Genomic DNA, 15,868 nt, shown 5'->3' with positions numbered 1-15,868 from the left:
GGCGATAATTCTCTACATTGTGTTTTGATCCGTGCTTATGGATTGGCGTAACACACGTCATCTTCCATGACCTGGGAGTACACTTTGTTCTAGCGATTGACAAAAAATAATCTCTAAGTAGCGAGACAAAGTAAATGAGCATAATTTTAAAACTCTCGGTGACAAACCGTCGGGACCTACAGCCTTTTTAATATCAAGCTCAGCTAAGCACTTTTTTATCCCTCCTACACTGAAGACGACAGGAGGCATTTAACGTGCATTGCGCCGTATAGTGATCACACGAACGCACTGTTTAAGGATACTCATCCAGTTCGAAAAGGCCAGGTGCAGGCAGGTGGTTGAGGCTCAGAAAAACATTGAATCTATCTGGCAAACTGCCTCCCTACTCTCTTGCACGCTGGTAGTAATCCGATCGAACGCTGACCGAGTGACGCTGGCACATACACTCTTAAAAAATCTCATGCGTCTGCTTTCCCGCACAACACTCGCAGAGCCAATCACCGCAACTTACGGAGGCATCTCAGCGAATGACAATGCCGAAACATATCTTTAGACCAAAACACGCAGTCTGAGTTGTGACAATAAGCAATGCAAGCGTGACGTTTTGCATTGCTTAATGTCACAACTCAGACTCCGTTTTTTGTTCTAAACATATGTTTCGGCATTGTCGTTCGCTGAGCTGCCTCTGTAAGTTGCAGTGATTGGCTCTCCGGGTGTTGTGCATGAAAGTAGACGCACAAACTTTTTTTAGAGTGTAGTAAGTTTAGTTTGTACATGATGCAAAATCCTGAGACTGAGAATGAAATTTGAAAGAAAAAGTGTAAGAAGACCGAAAAAAGGGGACAGGACAACGCCTCAAACTCAACTCAGCTGAAAACTCAGCTCAGTACAACGTCTCAAACTCAACTGAGCTGAGTTTAAGAAGTTGTCCTGTCCCCTTTTTTCTGTCTTTTTACACTTGTTCTTTCAAATTTCATTCTCGGTCTCAGGATTTTGCATCATGATCAACATACACCAGCTCGCCTGCACCTTGACATTGTTTTAGTTTGTAACTGTTCTGGAGGTTTATTTTCCAGGACGGAAGAAACGCCGAGGAAAAAAGCACGGAAAACGACAGAACTCGAGTTCGATGAGCGTTCTACCATACCAGTGGCGTCTGAAGAGGAAAAACGATGGGGGAAGGGGAGAGGGCGGGGCTCCAGTCTCCTCCCCCCCCCCCCCAGATATTTCGTACTGTTAAAGAATACAATACGGAGAAAAAGGGCGTGGTCGAACTTATTTTAATCTAAAATTATTTAAGCATATGTATGGTTACTGTTGCTCTTCACTGCATAAAAGATCGCGTAGATAGTCGTTGTTAGAGAGTCGTTGTCAGAAGGCACTACTCGTCACGTGCTTAGCGGTTCGGAAGATCAAAGCTATGTCTTTTCAACCTAAATAACTGTGCCATTGGTGAAAAACAAATTAAACAGAGCATAAAAAGCAGGGATGAAAAGCTGGAAGAAAAAAAAGGCATCATGAACACGCCGGAAGTGTTGCATTCTTACATATTCAGAGGCCCAGAACTCTGAAACAAGTTTTTCCTACCAAAAACGTGTACGGGCTGAAAGAAACACGTCCCAAAAACGTAAAATAAAACAACAAATGTTTTTTTTTGTTTTTTTAAAGACGTGTCTTCGCCCATGAGATAACTTATTCCTCGGCGTCACAAAAACAATACACACATTCTTTTGTATTCTGGAGATGGCAATGATATGTACTGTCTGTGGTGTTAATTTAAATGTGATACCTCAAACAATTTAGACGAAAAAAATTACCAAGTTTAGGGCAGAATTCCCCGTAGATACATGTTCGTACATTTCTCCGAAACGCATCTTGAATAACAATAATCACATCTTAAAACGACGCTTGCCTAGGCTATACACAGAACAATCTTAAAGAGATTAACATCTCTACCACAAATAGCTTCGGCATAGCGCGCTTCAAATATGGCACAAACGACAATTGTCAAAAACCCGTCGTCCTTCCTCGCTCCTTCGGGAATTAATTTTTTTAAACCTAAGCATGCCAGAACATTGAAATAAACGGCATTGTCTTTCGCAAGCAATGGGGTACCGCATGTAAAAATTGGAAAAAAAAAAGTTACAGATGTACTTTGCTGCTTGAATCCAAATGATACCCCCCGCCGGACTTCCGAATTCGACGAACGTTGAACTTTTACTCTAAAAGTTCGAAGTTCGTCGAACTTTTGACTTCTCAAGATTTTAAAGTTCGAAACTTTCCGAACTCTTTAGATAAATAAGTTCGAAAGTTCGAAGATTTTCGAATTTCATAGCGTAGGAAGGTCGAAAGTTCGAAAAGCTTCGACCTTTTTTAGTGCAAGGACCTCGAAAAGTCGAAAATCATCGAATTTTATAGTATGTCAAGTTCGAAAGTTCGACAAGCATCTAATTTTGCAGCGTAATAAGTTCCAAAGTTCGAAAAGGATCGAACGTTTTAGTGTAAGAAGGTCGAAGGTTCGAAAGACATTGGATTTCTGAACGTGCGAACTTCGAAATTTCGAAAAGCGTCGAACTTCTTAGTTTAACAAGTTCGAATATTGGACTTCCGTTGAATTTCTCCATATGGAAAGTTCGAAAATTCCAAATCTCTCAAACCTTTAGAAACGCTTGATCCGATCATCGAACCTTCGGTTCGAAAAAAGTTCGCGGCATCCGTAATCTAAACAACTACTCAGAAATTTAAACTAGGATATAATTAGCGTAACTCAAAGATCGTTTAACTTGGCACAGTTAGTGTTCTTTAAACGATCAGCAAGTCGACAGCCCCTTTGTTTGCATCTTACAGAGGGTGCCCAATCAAGCGAACCTTTGTTTAACATTTGGAAGCATCGATTTCGCAAGTGATGACGACGTATATTTGTCACAAGGGTGCGGCTAAACGGTACGTTAGCTTCGTTAACATACTGTTATGTTCGGAGCTTTGCTGCAACATCAAGCGTTCTGAGACCATCGTCCGTAACGCTCCTTTTTCTTGCTTGTGTTCGTCTTGTTTCCCTGTTCCTTGCACCTCTTTGTCGTCTTATCTGAATTCACTCCCGTTACACTTCCACGTCATGACACATAAGCCTCGCCTCTAGATTCGGTAAAAATATTCAGTCAGGGTGAGAAGACACTTGACGACCAAAAGGAACCACTTAAAGCTTACGGCTCCTTACCTGCCGAGGCCGGTAAGCGACGTCGTTGTGACTTGAGGAACACCGTCCTAACGCGCTGAAATTTCGGGTTGCGATATTTGGAGTGACGTGGCTCGTGCTGCCACACTTCATCTCCCAGCTGCAATGGGGGATCGGAGACGCTTCAAATATATTCAGCTCAAAACTCGCAAGCTGCCGAGTTGTACGGTAGTAACTAAAGTCGCGGTCTCCGAGTCAGATACTGCAACCAAACGACAACGGGAACCAGGTTTTAAAACACTCCCTACTTTATGTATACTCACAAAGGTCCGGTTCAATCTGTGGCTCTCGTCGTTGGCTCTGCTCGGAAACTGCCAAAAACGACCTCATGCGTTGAGAAGTTGTGGGGCATTCCGTACAACGAAAAGAATCCAAGCTCCATCTCAAAACGACAGCGAACTTGGCACACAAGACTCGATCACAAGGAGAAACAAGAATACCCTCGAATAGAGAGTCTATTGTTGATCCCTCTACCTGGATAACACATGGCTATGCCGAGAATAGCTGGCAAGCCGACATGAAAATACGTCACAAGGTCATACAATGACGACGCCCCCCCCCCCCCCCCCCCCCTTTTTAAAACGCTTATCCGCTGTGCCACACTGCTCTGAAATACCTCGTCATTTTCTCAGTTAAAACAAGAACTGTGCAATCGATCGATTAACCTAGCAATTAATTGATTAATGCTTTAATCACGATCACTTTTGTTAATCGGTTAATCGGTAAAACAACGCAGACGTGGACGAGCACACCAGTGTCTAGGTAACACTTTAGGTTAGTTTTAGCCTAAATTAAACTGTGGGGGCAAGATTTGCAACTCCCGACAAGAGCAGGCTGCACATGTTCCGGCCACTTCAACGAAGTTCGAGTGTCTGTTTAGTGCAGCGGAGACTAGTGTGTACAATCAAAGGAGGTCACTCTTGACCATCACCAAACCTCTTTGACTCATGCAGTTTAATTAATGTTCCGTGAGTATGAGCGTCTTTGAACTGTTCTTAACAGCTCATTGATACTAGTTTATAAGGACACTTGTGTTCCGTGCGATTTATAAAAATGTCAGCAAAGGCACAGAAAAAAGAAAATTATTTAAAAATATTACCCAGGGATTTTCACGACACCGATTAATCGATTAATTATTCAATTAAAGAGTGGCGATTAATCTTGTTAAAACTTTTAATCGATGCCTTGGAAAACCGAATTTTTACAAAAACTTAGGCATAAATCTATCGGTTATTTTCACTTTCATGCAAAAACGTTAAACAAATATACACGCAATCACTTATATAAAATGTATCATTTGAGAGATGGGCAGACGATTCAAAGTATAGGCGCACGCTGTCATACGCCGCAGTCGATCTTGATCTCTGGCGTGGAATGGCATTTATTGCTGGTAGCTTATGTGACCCACGTCCAGTGTTGTACATGTTCGTCAAAAAAAGGAACGAAAGCTCGTTCCTCGTTCCTTATGACTTTTGGAACGCGTTCCCGTTACAAGTTCCATCTGTGAGAAAGGAACTCGTTCCCGTTACAGTTAAAAAATGGAACGTATCGTTGCATATACGTTACATTCGCATTTTTGTAATTACCATAATTAGTTAGGTCAAGCAAAGATTTTTTTTTATCTATCACATTAAATGGCAACATACGATTTTGAATTCAGTGATGGCAGGGCAACAGGAAAAGAAGACACACGACAGCAGGGATCTTTTTGTTGATATGTTCACCTTTAAAAATCTCAGCGTTTTACCATATTCCTGTTTGGAATGGGCGATTCAGAGAGCCAAATGTACTGTTACCCCACATTGCACAAGCTTCTTAAAACAACCTCACACGTTTCAATCTAACAAAGTACCTTGTTCGAACTTAACAATAGTTGATTCTCGATGTTGGCGTCCGCAAGACGAGCAAGAAAGAAGAGGGTACGACTTTTGAAGGCCAGTCTTAAAAACTGCAAGTCCTTCTTCGTGAAGTGTAGATTCGTTGTTCTGTTTGAACGTTGGGGACAAGGGGGAAGTAAAGATTAATCTTCTGTATCATTTAAGTGAACAATATTCGGGATACAAGGGTGCGTTCGATGTCAGGTAACCTGTCCTTTGGTTGTAACTGTAGGCCTGTTTGTGGAAGTTCAGTGATGGCTGTAGTCGGCCTTAGATTTCTGGGTGTATGAGTATTCGTGGAAGAAAATAAGTGGCTAAATTTGAAACGTCCCTCTTTCTGTGTCTTTTCCTTTGACTAAACGTTTTGCGTTTCGTTACGCACTCTCGGGCACTGCAAAAATAATAAATGTTCACTAGCTCTCCTGCACCCGACTGTTACCAAGCGAGGACTACACAAAATAAACCCCAAGTAACCAAAAATTTAACGAGACCCTGCTTTTTGTAAAGATATGGTTTTTATACTATTAGAATTTCCCTCTTAGAAATAAAATGCAAATTACCCGATTGGACGAAAAAAAGGAACGCCGTTCCTTCTTCCGTTCCCGTAAAAATGGAACGAGTTCCCGTTCCAGTTCCACCGATGCAAAATGTAACGGCGGCGTTCCTTCGTTCCTTCTAAAAGGAACGCGTTCCAGGAACGCCGTTCCTTGGAACGCCGTTCGTACAACACTGCCCACGTCCACAGAGTAACTTTTACAATGTGCACCAAAAAGGTAATTTGAAAAAAAAAAAAGCGTTTACGAAAGCTTTGTTCTTTATCTGCGCGGCGCAGACTGCTTTTATACAGAAAATTACCATTACAGTAATTATACCCTCTCCGGAATTCCGGCGTTATGACGATTTTCGACCGATGACAATGTCCCCCTCGTGATGATTTCATCATCAGGGTTTTCTGACTTTCCTGGTGATATCAACGTCATGGTTATTTTAGAACGCGTTTCGGCTTGGTGAAGCTAGTTGTGAAACATGTTTCTATATACGAGGAGAAACCAAAAAGAAACAAAAAATAATTTTGACAAAACCACTGATTTATTTTTACGGGTTTAAATTTTAGTAATCTTCCAAGTACTCATCCAATATTCAAGAAAGCCTTCAAACTCGTCGATGTTGATGCCTTTCAGCGCGTGTTTCACCTCTTCTGCATCAGCAAACAGTTTCCTCATTAGAACTCTTCATTCTGAGGAAAGAGGAAAAGTCACAAGGGGCAAGGTCGGGCAAAAAGGAAGGGATTTGTCTTTTTGTTTTTTGTCAGAAACTGATAAACACTCAGCGCGCTGTGTGCAAGACAATTTTTACGGTAGATGACCCACTCAGACGAAGGAAGGCACGAATTTCGCTACAACTCGTTTGATCTGTTTTTCCTCGGACAAAATTCGCTAACAGGAACTCCACGACGTTCTAGTCAACTCCATCAGATCATCGAACGTTCTACAGTAGTTATCTAAGTTGTCTTGAATTCTCGCCATAGCATCTACAAGAAAGAACGAAGAAAGGGCAAAAGCAGAGGCGAGCTGGTGAAAAACTTCCATGGTAAAATGGAGAGACTTCTTGTTATTTCTTAAAAATCTTTTTCTTTTGTTTGCCACGTCTTCGGTTAACCATGGAAGCATCTTCAGTTTGGCTGATCGAAGGAGGCCCGGGACAAGGTTGGTTGTCAATCGAAATTTCGCCTTGTTTAAGAACAAGAAAATTAATTAAATTTGTAAACTTGTGCTTTACTCAAAGTAGCTTCCCTGTACGCTATCTGTAGCAAACGAACCGTCTCCGCCACATCTTCCCTTTAACAGGAAACAAAATTTTACTGCCGAACGCTGTTCATGTAAGTCAGCCATCATAAAGTAGGGGGAATGCGCTGAAAAAGTCTTAAAAAAATATCCACTAAGGCCGAACGCAATGTCTCACAAAAACACCAACGGCTACATTGACTCTGACAGGTCCCTAGAAAACGCACCTAGCGGGGATAATCTTGCACTTTAGACACCTTCCCCCCAAACGTTAAATGGCTAGCCTATACTTCCCTCATTTGATCTAAGCTCGAATACCTGTTCCGTAGTCTGGGATCCATTTACACAAGAACATTCCGATATCCAAGAGAAAGTTCAGAGGCGCGGCGCCGTTTCTTTCATTTATGGTAAATTGAAACGCGCAGATTCCCCATCACTGCTAATGAAAGACAAATAGAATACCTACCCTCCAGCTCAGGGGTAAAATTGCCCATTTAAGGGGGAACACTGGTCTTGGAGCTTTTTTTTCTTATTTTATGACCAAACTTAATGAAACTGCACGAGCTTGTTCAGCTTTTTGTGCCGATTTCATATATCTGGTCATTTTCTTAGTCAGTAGCATTGAACTCAAAATAATTAAAACTTGCCTGCCTTTGTTTGGAAAAACGATAGAAAAAAAACTGCTCACCAAAATATTCTTTTTAACACATGGCTAGATACTACGAAGTGTAGAGAATACAATGTTGGAAGCACTTTTAAGATAAACTCATTATTAGTGATTTTACCACACATTGAAGTTCAGTGCTCAATGCATGTCTAACAAGTAATATAGCAAAATAACAAATAGAAATTTTTCTAGACTTATATTAAAAATCTGCTCTCAACATTGTATGCTTCACACATTCAGCTACACATTTCAGGAATGGTTATATTTCTATCTGCTTTAGATGCTGAGATATCCCTCCTGTAAATTTTTAATGAGTCCAAAAATTGTGTTTTGTGAAAACAATGTTAGAGTCAACTTCAATGCACATGCAGCCCACATAGATATTATAAATTGAGTTATAGCTCAAATATTCATTCACGAAATTATAAGCCTGGTAGATTCAGAAGAACAACAGCCATCGCCATTTTCAAAAGAATGCAGTCTTAGAAAGTTTTTGGCTCCAAAGACCCATGTCCCCCCTTAAATGTCTTTCACCAGCTTGACAATTCCAAGGTTTCTCTTAATCTTTGTTTATCGGTTAGTCAGCTTTCAACCAGATCGACAAGACACAACCACCGCTACTCCTTAACACCATATTCCGCACGTACTAATATGTTTATGTTTTCACACTTTCCACGGACAATAACCGAATGGAATAGAATGCCGCTGGAGTTGCTTTCTTCCCATGATTTTGCACCATCAAGAGATTCGTACCTAGCCAAGTGATCCTCGCAGCTTTGTAGTTTGACTGTAGCCTCCTGATATGTATAGCTTCCATATTATTCGCAGAAAAAAATAACGTGTTATTGTCATCATTATGCGAATGTGATGTGATAATGTAGGTATCTATGTATGTATATTTTGAATGTGTGTGCTTATATGCAGGAGTTTTCTTTATTTATTTTTTTCGTGTTTAATTATTGTTTGTGTAGCGCGATTTATTATTCCGCCCACCCTGCTTGTGCTAAATGAAATAACAATTAAAATAAATTCATGAATCAATGTCATTAGGGGCACTATTACTACCTGAAAAAGGCCTTTCATGCTTCAAAGATACACCATTTGCATGTTTTCTTATCCTCTTTCAGCTGCTTCAGAAAATAAAACAAAGCGCGTACTCGACCAGGCATGTAGTTTTCCAGCCGTGTTCTTTGTATTGATTCTACGCGCAGTTGACCACTTGGAGGATGAACTCCATGGGCGAACATGCGGCGTGCGGGCGACAAATTTCGCCCGGCGGCGTCCGCGTTGTGCGCGGTGTAAGAACAATGGCTTTTACGCCGCGTGCATAGCGAACGTGCCTCCGGGCGAAGTTTGTCTATTGTTCGCCATATATTCACTTCAAATTGTTCAGCCTTTAGGACGGGATGCTTCGTTTCACATGACTTTGGCACGTGTTTGCGTGCCTGATAGCGGCATTCTCATCACATAAAGCTACGTGTTGTTTTCCTTCTGTAACTTGTTGCTCAATCAAGTTGCGTTTGTTGCTCGGCAAGAGAACGGGTTGGGCTTTTGCGCATTCCAAGCCACGCGTCCCCAATTTGGTTTCGAGAACCTAGCCATCCTTAGGTGTCAGTGAAAACATAGAAACACGCAAACACACTGTAGCATTGTCTCAAAAAGGCGGACGGCAAGTCAGGCGTAGCATGACGAAACTCATGCCTAATTTCACCACGAGTACGAGGAGCAGCCTCAAGAAAGCGTTGCTCGCAATGGCTGACCCCAGACCCCCGAAGAAGCTATTTACGCTTCAGAGAAAAGAAACATCGGTCATACTGTTGCTTGCAACCAATGACGCCAATTGTCACCGGCTTTTACCAACGTGCATGATCAGAGAAGTAAAAAGTGTTTTCCTTCATCCTGGCTGCTAAAGCAATTCACAACGGAGCAAACCCTGATGTTTTGACGATCTCCTAACGCCGTATTTACCACTCAAAAGGTACTATGTCATACACATAGCCGTGACGAACGGCGCCCGTTTGTGACATTTGGAGATTCTGGCTTTCATATGCAGTGGACATCTACCCTACTCCGAACGTTCCGCGAGCAAACCCAAACGCGGACAGGTTTTTTTTTGTAAAGGTGTCATAAGCTAGCCTCACTGGTCTCTCGTGTTTTGACGTCCGATTTAAACACACGAGAATCAGGGCAGTTAAAAACTAGTCCCTTGTGCCAATACATGTAGAATTGCATGGCCGCGAAAGCATCAACATGAATCTGATTATCTCTTATGCTTCCGCAGCATTGGGAACTGGGAACTTCAAGGGACGTATATGTCAAACTTCAAAATGAAAGTAACAGTCGTCTTATAACTATGATATTTTACATACAGACCGTCGACGTTAAATGATGCATGCCCTTGTGGCACTTGTGTTGTTTAACTGCAGGAATAACCTCATGATGTAGTTGGCGTAACACATTAAATACAAATACTGCGAAGGGCGAGCACGTGTATCAGTAAGGGAAAGTAGAGGCGAACTTCTGCTCGTCTTTCACAGTTTTGCATGTAGTGCATTCAGGAGCAGTCTCCGGTAACAGGGTACCTAATACCAGCATCTCCAGTTGCTGGTTACATGCGCAGGCTCTCTCTCTTCTCTCTCCCTCTTTCCCTTTATATTTCTTTTTTTCTAGAACTACGATGGGAATAAATGAGAGGCATTAACACACAATCTCTAAATGTGATACCAACGCAAATGTAATCATATTCGTTTCCCAGGATCAACAAAGACCTGCTCGTTCTCGTGTTCCACGTCGCACTCCATACTCTGCCCACCTCGCAAGTGACTCCCCATCGGCGTCTCGCATTTCTTCTGCAGCCAAAGCGCTACGAACACACCGACCCTCTGTACTGCGCGCCGCAGACATCTACTCTAGATCGGTTGAACGGTACATGCAGTGTGCACACGCGAAAGTGTCCTTGTCCTGCCTTTCGCCCGAAATAGCGTGCCCGGATTACAGAGTGTTTCCAAGAGCTCGGTGGGAGACACGGGCTTTAGTGGCCGCGTTTGCAACGCGAACTGCGGGGAGGTGAAGAAAGCGTTGTTCGTTTGCAAGAGTCTTAGCCTTCCCACCCGCTTTCCTTTTCCCCAGACGCACGCGCAATGCACACTTGCGACCAATCGGCGCAGGAGGCATCCGCCATTTTACTGCAAATGCTCTCCAGGGTACGGGTTGCTCCCTCTCTTGAATCTAGGCTCCCTAGCCCAAAATATCGGAGTGCGCGCATCGGTGTCCGCTCACGGCAATGAACGGGCGAGCTATTTCGGCAGCCATAAAACAATCGCGTCTTCTCAGTGTGTCCGTCGCTCCGAAGCGGGTAGCAATCGCCATGTCCCATCTCGGCCATGGGGCGACACGTGCCCACAGATCCCGTGTCTTGATAATCGGCCAACTCTGCGGATAATGCAGCAACGGGCGACGCCGACGGCTTTCGATGTTTTTCTAGGCGCCGTAAAAGCAACATTTTTTTTTTCTGTTAGTCAATAGTCTTTTTTTTTTTAAAGTTTCGGATCATCAGCGTTGTTCGAACATATGCAGGTTGTCGCCCGCTGCGGGAAAATTTATTAGCTAGCTGTAGCGGGGAATCACAAAGCCAACATTGTGACATCAAAATGTCACGTGAAACCATGCCACACAACGTCACAATTTCTCCGCTAAATTTAGTGGTAATTGTTTTTTATTCCCTAAAATTTGTGGGAAATGATTTCCGTTAAATTTATCGAGTAACTCATCCTCTTCATTTTCTCATAAAATCAGTGTCCCGTGATGTAATGAAGACACATGACGTCACGGTCTCACATGAACCACGTTCACTAAATTTAGCGGGACAATTTAAACACGGCAGTTTAACTGCGTGCAGCGTCTCGGCTTTCGCCGTAGTTTATTTTGCAGGACGCGGCAAGGAACCGTGATTTTTGTTTATTTCAACTGCAACAAAAGGGAAACAGCTACTATTATCACCAAAAAAAAAATAGAAAACATTTATATTAATATAGTCAGCGACATATAGCCGATGTGAATCGTGCTATAGGTTCGACATTAATTTTTCTTAAAAATCGGCCTAGTGGACGCATGTAAACGCATCTTGAGCCGATATAAATAACAGAGAACACGTAGGCGAGCTGGTGAACTTTCAAGGTGTTAAATACCGGAAACCAGATGTTGCTCTCTCCCCCACCCCCACCTCCGTGTTTTTTTTTTTTTTTTCTTCTTTCTTTTTTGTTATTCGGTGTAGGGTTTTTAAGACATTGAGTCTTGAGCTGTTCAAACTGTGAGACGGTTGTAACAGTAACATATTTTTTTGAATAATAAAAATTGTGAGAAGAAAACCATGACAAGAAGGTTCTTGACAACGCGTCCACTCAGCTATTAGAAGGTTTGCAAATACGTGATGAACTTGAACTTCTGCAGCTGTACTCTCGGGGGGAGTTATAACTTTATTACGCATATAAAGAATGCAGACGTATAGCAATTGTCATTTTTCTGTCCACGTTGGAGACGGTACCCAGTCTTGTATTTTGTAGAGTAACGTCCACTTCGTTCAACGGTAGATTGAAGCATATTTCACACAACCGTAACTAAGCAACACATCGCGTTTTATAAATTCTGCACGTGCATACGACGTTTCAACTCAAGTCCCAGTTAACTCACATTTTCTCGTATCTTCAAATGTTGGTGTATGCGCCCAATATTTTTTATTCCACTGCTTGAGCTAAGGTTCAATTGTATGCAATCTTGCGCAGAACTTCTTAAACACCTCATGTAGGACCTTCGCCGGCCTTGATAACAATCACCTTCAAAATATAGGCGCTACTATTAGAATCATGTTCCTATGACATCTCAAACGTAATGTCAAGAGGAGTCGATGATATACGTATACGGGGTGTTTCTTTTTAAGATACACAGATTTATTTTTAAAATGTCGTGAAAGCTCCACTAATGAGGTTCGTGCAGGCGAGGCACACGACTAAGGGGAGACAATATAAGGGTAACTCGTCTCGATAAGTCAAAGATTTAACTAAACTTTGTTAGTCAACTTTTTAATATGAAAAAAAAACAAGCGTTAGGTTCAAATTCGAAACTTGCTGAGCGTAATTAAAACCACAAAATCAGTTTTTTTATAACTTTTCGTGCGTGGGAAGCTTAGTAGTGCGCTCAAATTATTACTGGTGCAACAGTCACAAGGCTGGGGTGAGAAAACTACGATGATAAGAGAAGGGGAAACCGCGCGGGGTTGTTATCGCGTCGATAGCCTTACCCCTGCTACACGAGTGGTAGTTTCAACGTTCCACTCTGCCTCGCACGTGCTCCATGTATTTCTAATATTGACAGATGTAGTGGTTTTTGATGACGCTTAACAAGTTTCTAGGTAGGACCCTATGGTTATTTTCCAAGTTAAAAAAAGGTTATTAGCATATCTCAGTAAGCTGACCTAGTGGTCAATCCTTACGATCAGCCCCCTGTAATGCATGTTCCTCTGGCCTTATAACCTACCGGCGTATACCGCATTTGTGTAGTTTTCACAACGTTTTCAAACAAATCTGTTAAGCTTGAGGAGAAACACGCCGTATATATTTCTAACTAAATAAATCAGCATAGACCACACCTGAGTTGCTCTCACACTTTAATTTCAGAACGTCATCTCGTTTTACGTCCGGACAAGGTCATAGAACTCGCCAAGGTTCGCTTTTGTGTTTAACTCCCCCACTTTTATTGTACTGCTTGGGCGCATCGTCAAATGCGGGAACCCGCATGGAGTTGACACCCCATTGAAAACATTTCTATACCGCGTTAAACCTGGCGTGACATCACCAGGTGTCCTCTCTGAGAGCTGCGGGCGGAACCACCACAAGGGAACCCAATTAATCTACCTAGGGTACCGTAGGTTAACTACAATCGTTCATTTAAGCTCAAAATATATACAGAAACGTCATTAAACACATAAGAAACTGAAACAGCTTTCTCCAACCGTATTGGCATATGAGAAAGTTCCCACGTATTTTTATCGGGGGTTTCTCAAGGAAACATGTTATCTTTGGACTCTAGTTGAGAATTTCTTGAAATAAAATTAGAACTCCATGCATACCTCATTTAATTATGCGTGAGAAGCCATTGCTATAAAATGGGGTTATATTCTTACGTGCTATAACTCTTGAATCTGCAAAGTCCGATATTGTCCTGTAGGCTGGTAGGCGCCACCGGTGGCCCACTCTCAAACCATGCATGCATGTAACAGTTATAAACAAAAACAGAGCTCGAAGTTTGGTAAAACAAGTAACATTAATCACAAGAAATTTCATGCCGATCTCGAGTACCTAAAGAAAACATTCATCTGAAATACAACTGCAAAAGACAGACACACTAAATCGCCTCAACAATTGACTATTAATGCAATCAGATTCATCTGTATGAATTAATTGAGTGAGCCTACCCCTGCAAATGGTAAACGCCACAGACATGATGCTTCATTATATTCATCTTGAGTAAGCACCCACGTCACCGCACATTAACATAGGCACAAAGCAACAGAGAGAAGAACTGCCCCCTTTCCTCAAAAAAACCCCAAGAAAACCGGCAAAAGATTATGAGCAGGCCCTCGTTCGCTACTGAGAAAGCGAAAAAGACTTCCTCCGTCAAAAGCATGCCCTCACCCGATCAATGCATTAACACGAATGATGATAATCTACAATCTTTCCCGTTACCGATTTTCTCCTCCTGAAATATTTCTTCTCAGCCGATGCATCGAACGAGGCAAATAATTGGACTAAGAGGGGCGTGGGAAATCTCCATGTGCGAAAAGCCAAGAACGAAGAAGCAGGACAATGTAGCAGGAGGCAAGTGCGTGTGCTATCTACTGAAATACTCGCTTGCAATTCCCTGCCGAATGTACAATGAAGAAATCTCGGACTTCCTGCAATTAGGGCGTTTTACGACTCGTAGCAAGATCGTGACGCGCTAGGGTATTTTGCTCTTAACATTTAACACGAATACTTTAGGTAACAAGGTGCTTTCAGAGACAAACAAAAATGAAGAAGTATGCATTGTCTCTCCGTTTTTTTCTCTTTCTTTTTTGTAACTTTTTGGTTGCGAATACAGGGTCGAGTGACTGTGACACAATGTTCTCCAACAGCAGGAAATGCGAGCCGGCACGTGGATCCAACGAATTTTTCAACGCTCCAAGCCCGCAGAATTGCACCCGAGCCAGTCTTTTCTTGATCTTCCCATTTAAATTTGTCACAGTGGCAGTTTTTATAAATTTTCTATTATGTAATAAAGGGCGTCGCCACAAGAAGTATGTTTATTAGACCTCGTTCATTAGTTCCTGATCTTGTGAAGCCTGATTCTTTAAAGCCCTTAGATGATACATTGAAACTATCATCATCAGTAGCAAGCAACTAATACCTCACTTGCCCGGTTTTTCTTGTGTCAACATCGCCTCGTGTTTTGCGCGAAGTTCTTATTATCGTCAATATGAATGGCAACACAAAATAATTCCAGATAATATTAATTTTGCGTATAAATTTGGAGTACGCCAAATGTGTTTGGTCATATCGTATGTAGTGCATGAGTAGGGTTGGGCTGCTACGTTTGATTAATAGGTTTATTGTGGGGTGCTTGGGGCGCTGGCGTATGGGCATACGTATACGATGTAAACAAACTAGTTTTGCGCTCGCCGCCTTTACATGTTTATTTTTTAATCAATATCTCCTTTGAATATTTATTTAGATTCTGACACAAGGGAAGAAAGCAACCAATATAAGAAGGGAGATCGCATTTAAAGCCTCGTTTTAATTCCTGGTATTCATCCCGGTTTCCGTGGTGTAGCGGTTATCACGTGCGCCTCACACGCGCAAGGTCCCCGGTTCGATCCCGGGCGGAAACACGAGTCCTTATTTTTTGTCTCTGTGCTCATTCCCAGTCCTTGAACCCTTCGCCGCGTTATCCACCGTGAAATTTCGAACCATCACCCACCCGTGAAAGATCGCCCATGTCATATTTTTACTTTGCATCATGTGTGGCGTTTATTCGCGATTTTTTTTTTTGCATAAACGCGAAAGCCATCAGCGTAACTCATAGTCGTTACTTGTAACACATTCTGCGTTATAACGTGTTATTTTTAGGCAGGGAGGGGGGTGTTTGCCGCTCTACCAGAAATGAGAGTGGCAATAGAATCAAGGTTCTCGGTACTGAGGAATTAGAAGACTTATTTACGAATTCGTAAGTCTGGGGAGCTGCAGGGCTCCAATAAATGTCGATGAAGTAGCCG

At 42.2% G+C, this 15,868-nt stretch overlaps 1 non-coding gene across 1 annotated transcript; it reads left to right on the top strand.

The window, feature by feature from the left end:
• The first annotated feature begins 15,411 nt into the window (after positions 1 to 15,411).
• Positions 15,412 to 15,484, top strand: Trnav-cac. Its single transcript has one exon. It is a non-coding gene; the product is annotated as a tRNA-Val (tRNA).
• Positions 15,485 to 15,868: the final 384 nt, after the last annotated feature.

Source organism: Ixodes scapularis, unplaced genomic scaffold (genome assembly GCF_016920785.2).
Source record: "Ixodes scapularis isolate PalLabHiFi unplaced genomic scaffold, ASM1692078v2 PGA_scaffold3__209_contigs__length_174095766, whole genome shotgun sequence".
Taxonomy (NCBI): domain Eukaryota; kingdom Metazoa; phylum Arthropoda; class Arachnida; order Ixodida; family Ixodidae; genus Ixodes; species Ixodes scapularis.
This window is presented reverse-complemented; position numbering and strand designations above follow the sequence as displayed.